Source organism: Lithobates pipiens, unplaced genomic scaffold (assembly GCF_037356315.1).
Source record: "Lithobates pipiens isolate NorthernLeopardFrog02 unplaced genomic scaffold, aLitPip1_a1.2 Scaffold_27, whole genome shotgun sequence".
In the NCBI taxonomy this organism is placed as follows: domain Eukaryota; kingdom Metazoa; phylum Chordata; class Amphibia; order Anura; family Ranidae; genus Lithobates; species Lithobates pipiens.
Genome location: NW_027507788.1, coordinates 161,633,830 through 161,640,916, shown reverse-complemented (window position 1 = coordinate 161,640,916; position 7,087 = coordinate 161,633,830). Strand labels below are relative to the sequence as shown.

The 7,087-nt window shown below is 41.8% G+C and overlaps 1 protein-coding gene across 12 annotated transcripts in view; it reads right to left on the bottom strand.

The window, feature by feature from the left end:
* The window catches only part of FAM118B (family with sequence similarity 118 member B), a 139,782-nt gene that overhangs the window by 61,055 nt on the left and 71,640 nt on the right, over window positions 1-7,087 (bottom strand). The gene's annotated exons all lie outside the window — the stretch shown is intronic.

Genomic DNA, 7,087 nt, shown 5'->3' with positions numbered 1-7,087 from the left:
AGGCCTGTTCTGAGTGGAACCTGTCCTGTTAAATCGCTGTATGGTCTTGGCCACCATGCTGCAGCTCAGTTTCAGGGTCTTGGCAATCTTCTTATAGCCTAGGCCATCTATGTAAAGCAACAATTCTTTTTTCAGATCCTCAGATAGCTTTTTGCCATGAGATGCCATGTTGAACTTCCAGTGACCAGCTGTTTAGACATTAATGGCTGTGTGTTGAGTTATTTTGAGGGGACAGCAAATTTACACTGTTATACAAGCTGTACACTCACTACGAATTACACTGTAAGTGTAATTTCTTCAGTGTTGTCACATGAGAAGATATAATAAAATATTTACCAAAAATGTGAGGTGTGTACTCACTATTGTGAGATACTGCATCTACTGGAATTTACACAGCTATAAAAGCTATACTGTAATGGTGGTAATCAGCAACTTATAGTGGGAAACTGTACCAATGACACTGTCTGGGAAGAGGTTAACATGTAGAGGCAATCAAGGGGTTAATTGTGTACCCAACAGGTGTATGCCACTTTTACTTTCTGATCTGGCTGATTTTTTCTCCATGCTTTTCAGGGAAAAGAAACCGCCAGATCGCTGTTCCTACGCACATAAAGTTAGGTCTGTTTGTAATCAAAATCATTGGCTGAAATATGCTGCCAAACTTGTGCTATGTGCAATCACAGCCCAGGAGACGAGCGGTGACGTACAAGTACATTGTCTGGCCTGCCTGTGCCGCTAGTCCACAGTAAATCTACTGTGGACAGGCAGCAAGTAGTGTCACTTTGCGAGTGCTTCCACAGTGCAGACAGGAGAATCGAGCTGTACAAAGAGTGCAATATGCATTTTAAAAAGGAGTGCCTGGCTACAAGCTATATTAATAGCTCAGCTTGTACAAGCCCTGCATCTACTGACTTTGCTCTCCAACTCCTCCTGTGCTTTTCAGCCATGTATTTCTATTCTCTAGCAGAGGGGTTTTGCTGCCCTGGGATATGACAAGACATGCAGAATTCTATGCAGGGAGCCTGCTAGTCATGTCCCAGCACGGTGCTCCTTGGGAAATATTTTCAGACAGTGAGGGGGGATAGAGGTGCTAACAGACAGTGTATAACTATGGCAACCAGCCTCTACCATAGTAGTCCACATCAACATCACCCCCAGGGAAAGAAGTGGATAGATAGAGCAACAAAAACAACTTTTATCATAGGCGGCTCAGCCACACGAGGCAAGAGGCAGGGCCATCAGGGGCACAGTCCAGTGAGAATTTATATAGCAGCTTGTTATATCTTTATGAAGGAAATTTCCTTTAAAAAGGGTTAGTTCAAAAGAAAAAAAACTGAACTAAAAACACCATACAACCCCTCCTCTCTCCAGTCCAATGCTTTAATTGCCTCCACAGAGGAGGAGCGGTCAGTGCTGATGCTGTCACGATTGAGCACTTGGTCTGCTCCTCGTTTTACCAGATTTGCAATCCTTTTTTACTTCTGTGTATATTTGCATCTAGATCCAACTGCAAACAAGCTGTTGCTATGCATGCTCAGCCATCATCTAATTAATGACAGCAGTACCTGTTAAAACTCCAGCAAATGCACCCGGCATCTACCATATTTCTCAGGAAACTAGATTATGTAAGCCCTGCATTTTATGCATTTTGATAGCCCTTTATAAACAGATTGTTTGCAGAGTCTACAACTAATTTTATTATCCATTTGATATGCAGTGGTGTGACCTTGAGCCTATGGTTTGCAGTCTTTGGTAGCCAGACCCATAAGCCTGTTAGTCGGTTCGGTTTGGTCCTGTGCACTCTTTGTGTTATCTAGACGATTTGCATTTATACATGGGTATACAGTATATGAGACTTATTTTTTTTATATCATAGAATACTTTTGTACCTGTACATGAGCATCCCTGAACAACAAAAAACCCTATGCATCTGTAGCGTATTTGTTATGATCAGGGTTTTTCGCTCTACCATTATGACTGTGTCGTTTACTTACAATTCTACTAGCCGCATTCATTTATATGTAGGTCTAGTTTATTATTGCTTAATAATAAAATATATATTTTTTTAAAATAATCATGCCTTGCCTGCTGTGCCTATAACAGTCCCTTGGGTTCCTTTTGGAGGGAATTTGGTGTTCTGTATATATTGGGATGAAGGCACGCCCACTATATTCCACCTTGGTTTTTAGATTATGTGTTATATTTTCTTGGTCTGATGACATTGTTCAATGGGAAGGGATATATGAAGATATACATAAAAAGTTTGTAGATGGGAGGACAAGCTTTTTGTGACCTTACTATTGATAAAGGTAACGATTTCTGGTGTGTAATAATGTGTGGTAACCTCTAGCAATGAATCAGCAAGCAGAAATTATGTGCTGTGTAACCTTTAGCAACCAGTCAGCGAGTGGCAATAATATGCTGTAACTGCTGCATTAAACTGATTTTGGAGTCTTCTTGCTATTTGTTATATGTCAAAGAGCGGTTGGGGGCCCCAAGAAAATAATTTGCCCAGGGTCCAATCAATATTAAAGACGGCCCTGGTTTTGGGTCATTGTCATGCTGGAAGACCATCCATGACCCATATTCAGTGTTCTGGCTGAGGGAAAAAGGTTCTCATCTAAGATTTTACAATACATGACCCCGTCCACTGGTCCCTCAATGTGGCAAAGCCGGCCTGTACCTTTAGCAGAGAATCAGCCCCAAAGCATGACGTTTCCACTTCCATGCTCGACTGTAGGGATGGTGTTCTTAGGGTCATAGTCAGCATTTTTCTTCTTCCAAAAAACACAGCCGAACCAAAGAGCGCAAATTTAGTCTCATCTGACCACCTTCTCCACATCCTTCTCTGAATCATTCAGATGTTCATTGGCAAACTTCAAATGGGCCTGTACATGTAGGAGGTGAACTCTCCGTGTTTGGAGGAAGAAAGGATGCCGACTATGAGCCTAAGAACACCATCACTACAGCCAAGCAAGGAGGTAGAAACATGATGCTTTGGGGCAGTTTCTTTGCTAACGGTACAGACCGACCTTGCCGCAATGAGGGGCCAATGGACAAATCCCTCCTGATTTGTGTGCAAACCTGGTCACCAGCTACAAGAAACATCTTACCTCTGCGCTTGCCAACAAGGGTTTATCCACCAAGTACTAAGTAATGTTTTGCTTGGAGATCAAATACTAATTTTACTCACTGAACTGCAACTCAATTCATAACATTTGTATTATGTGTGTTTTTTTCTGGATTTTTGGTGGATATCCAAAAAAATTAAAAATAAATAAAAAAAAAAACACCACATAACATAAATGTTATGAATTGAGTTGCAGTTCAGTGATTTTTAAATGTCTCCATTTAAAAATACACCTATGATAAAAATTATTGCCCCTTTATTTCTTTGTAAGTGGGCAAATTTACAAAATCTGCAGAGGATCAAATAATTATTTTCCCCACTGTATATAAATACTTAATAATAATAAATAATAATAATCTGCTAATAATCTAAAAAGAGGTAGACAGGTGTATATGGACATGTCTATCCATAGGGATGAATGGACCTTCTGAAGAGGTCTGCCTAAAAAAAACAACTGAAAGGGGCCTTATTTGGGCCTACAACTGTTGTAAGTTAAACGCATCATGGGGTGTTCTGTTTATTTTTGGAGAATGAAGGATACATTGTATTTAAAAAGTGGGACATTCACCATGATGGACTGGAAAGAGGAAGAAAAGTTGCATCTGGATTTCCCTTTTTTTTATACCCCCCCCCCCCCCCCCTTTTTATTAATTTTTTTTTACAGAGGACTTTTTTTTTTTTTTCTTAATTGGGAGACTTGTTTGTGGTTGGACTTTATATTCACAGGAATTTGTGTATAAAATTGTATAGCACTATTTGCGTGTTATAGATTATTAATACACAGGATTTATCAAATTAAACATCATTCAGTTATAGTTTAAAGTACATTTAAATCCTAACTAAAAAGGCAAAAAACTTTTTTTTTTTACAGAACCAGCATACTGAGCCTAGGTTCACACTGTACCGATGCAGGAACCAGTGCGATTTCAGCGCCAGTTCCTGCATCACATCTCTCCTACAGGCCGGTCACACTGCCCTCTGCGAACCGCTGTGAGTGTCAGTACAATGTTAATCACAGCCCCAGATCGGTTCACAGATCGCAGTGTGAACTGTGGATTGGGACAGGAATCGGATCGAACACCTTTTTTGTGAAAATCCAATGTGGATTCAGCCATACAACTGTACAGGCTGAAATTACAATGCAATCGGCACCGCAGTGCAGGTGCGAATCACAGACTATGCCTGTGTATGCTATAGTGTAAGCCTGGGCCAAATCATTTACTCAGTGCTACATTTGTTGCCAGTAAACGGCAATAGAAATTGAACGGACAGTTCTGTGCAACTGTGGCGGCTCCCTGGCACTTTCCTGGCTCCCTGCATCTCCTCCCGCAGAGGATCCAGCCTCACGGAAGCCACCACTAAGGCCAGAACCCCTCCAGCGGACTTATATGAGAAATCACTTGCCTGTCATTTCATAAGTCTTGTGAGTGCAATACTGATGTTTTTATGTTCATCTCCCAATAAATTGTAGTTTTGGATAGAGTGGCGAGGGATTAGAACACTTGTTAGTTTTTATTGCTCTTTGTGCCACTGTTAGGAAGATTTTCCCTCTCCATTTGTCCTGTTTACCGTTATCTGGGTTTGTTCCCAGAAAAGTAATGGAGGGAAAATCCTCCAAATGGGGACTAGTTCTGGTGATCCCCAAAATTTGCAGGCATTTCCTATTACTTCCATAGCCAAAAGGGCTACAGGACAGTGAAGGGAAATCTTTGCAATGGCACACAAATGGAAAAGGAAAAAGAAAAAGAAAAATAAGTTTTGCCTATGGTTCTACTTTAAAGCAAAACCAAAAGCTTTTGTTCCAGGTTCCAGTGGGAGGAGGACAGCACTCCTGCTCATGTGCACAAAGGCAATACCAAAAGCCATCAACTGCTACATTTCAAATTGAAGAACGCTGTCAGCAGGCAACAAGCATGAAACCCTGATCATACAAGACCATGTTAGACGCTCAGGAGGAAGATAAAAAATAAAAGTCAGTGTATATGGTAAATATTCAGGAGTTACATGGTAAATATTCAGGAGTTACAAACCACTGAAAATTATAAATAAAAAAATATAAAACTGGACGCAGGTATCCTCACTCCGTACCTAGCATGCTTCTTTAACCTCCCTGGTGGTATGATTCAGTCCGGTTTTAGGTGCTGAAAGTGGTACAATTATTTTGCATGGAAATTTGGCGTTTTATTTTGTAGTCCTGTAATTATTATTATTATTATTCAGGATTTATATAGCGCCAACAGTTTGCGCAGCGCTTTACAATATGAGGGCAGACAGTACACTTACAATACAATTCAGTACAGGAGGGATCAGAGGGCCCTGCTCGTTAGAGCTTACAATCTAGAAATTCTTAGGAATAACTCTCTTAAATCTCTTCAAACCAGAGTCTAGCGGACATCCCGGGTATGATAAAGTTTATAATATAATAAAGAATAATAAAAATTATTCAATAATGTAATCAAATCCTAAAACACTGAAAAAGGGACACTTTCTGGTTGCTATGGACAATCTCCAAATTCCAGGCAGAAAAACAGTATTTATAATATAAAAGTGCATGCAGGGCACTGCACAGACCACTAGGGACAAAGGGGGTGGGGTGTGTCATTTTTAATACAGCATGGTAATCTGTAAGATTACCGTGCTGTGTGTGTTTTGTGTCTTTTTACTTTTTTGAATTTGCCGCCGTTCTCCGCTCCCGTGCGCCGTAACGCTGCAGGGAACGGAGCTCGGCGGCATTCGGCACTGTGAATTTAGCGGAGGACGGCTCCCGAGTCTGGCTCAGGGTTACCGCTCCTATCAGTAAATTCCTAACCCGAGCCAGACTCGGGATTATCGCTAGGGGAGTTAATAATCTTAGGTCAGGAACTCTCCTGGCTACAACCATGAATTCAGCATTTGTAACCGTAATACCCAAGCCAGGAAAGGACCCCAGTTGCACCTCTAAATTATAGACCCATATTCCTGATCAATAGCGACCTTAAAATCTTGACTAAGATTCTGGCCAATCTCTCACATCGTTAGCCTTTACATTCATGGGGACCAGGTCTGTTTTATTCCTGGGGGGCAGGGGCCGGATCAGATAAGGAGGGCTGTAGATATAATCTCACTATTGCGATCGGGATTGGATGGGGGTCTCAGTCAACAGGGATTCCTGCTTTCCCTAGATCTTATGAAGGCCTTCGACTCAGTCTCCTGTTTTTTTCTTGTCCCCACCCTGGAGAAATGGGGATTTGGTCAGTCCTTTATGATGCCCCCCCATCACCGCTGGTCTTTGCCATGATCATCGAGACGCTAGCCATCATCAGAGCGCATCCCGACATAAAAAGGGATCCAATGTGGGCCAAACGCTCATAAGAGTGCCCTATTCGCTGACGATGTGTTACTTTTCATATCATCTCCAAGCACCTCGCTTCCTATTATATGCTGGTTGTTGGATATTTCGGCAAAGTGTCAGGCCTCACGGTCAACTATGCTAAGTCCCTAGCACTCAATATTAACTTACTGTCTCAGATGGTAGGTCAACTCAAAGACAGTTTTAGGTGTAACTGGTCGAAATCTGTGCTTCCTTATTTAGGGATCAATTTGACAGCTTCTATAGACAAGCTTTACTCCGCTAACTACCCTGCCACATTTCGGAAACTGGAGGAGGACCTAGCCTTTTGGGATAAGCTGAGCATCTCCTGGTTAGGCAGGGTAAACTCTATAAAAATGACTTTACTCCCGCATATCTTCTATCTATTTAGATCCCTACCCATCCCCGTCCCTAAAGACCGTCTTCGTTCCTTTCAGTCCAAAATTATGAAGTTTATCTGGGGATCCCTCCCCCGAAAGAGAGACCAGGGGGGACTGGGAGTGCCAAACATGTTATGGTATTATCAGGCAGTTCAACTTTCCCAACTATCCACGATCTATTCTAAAATTGCTCACCCAGATTGGGTACACAGGGAGAGGCAGTCCATC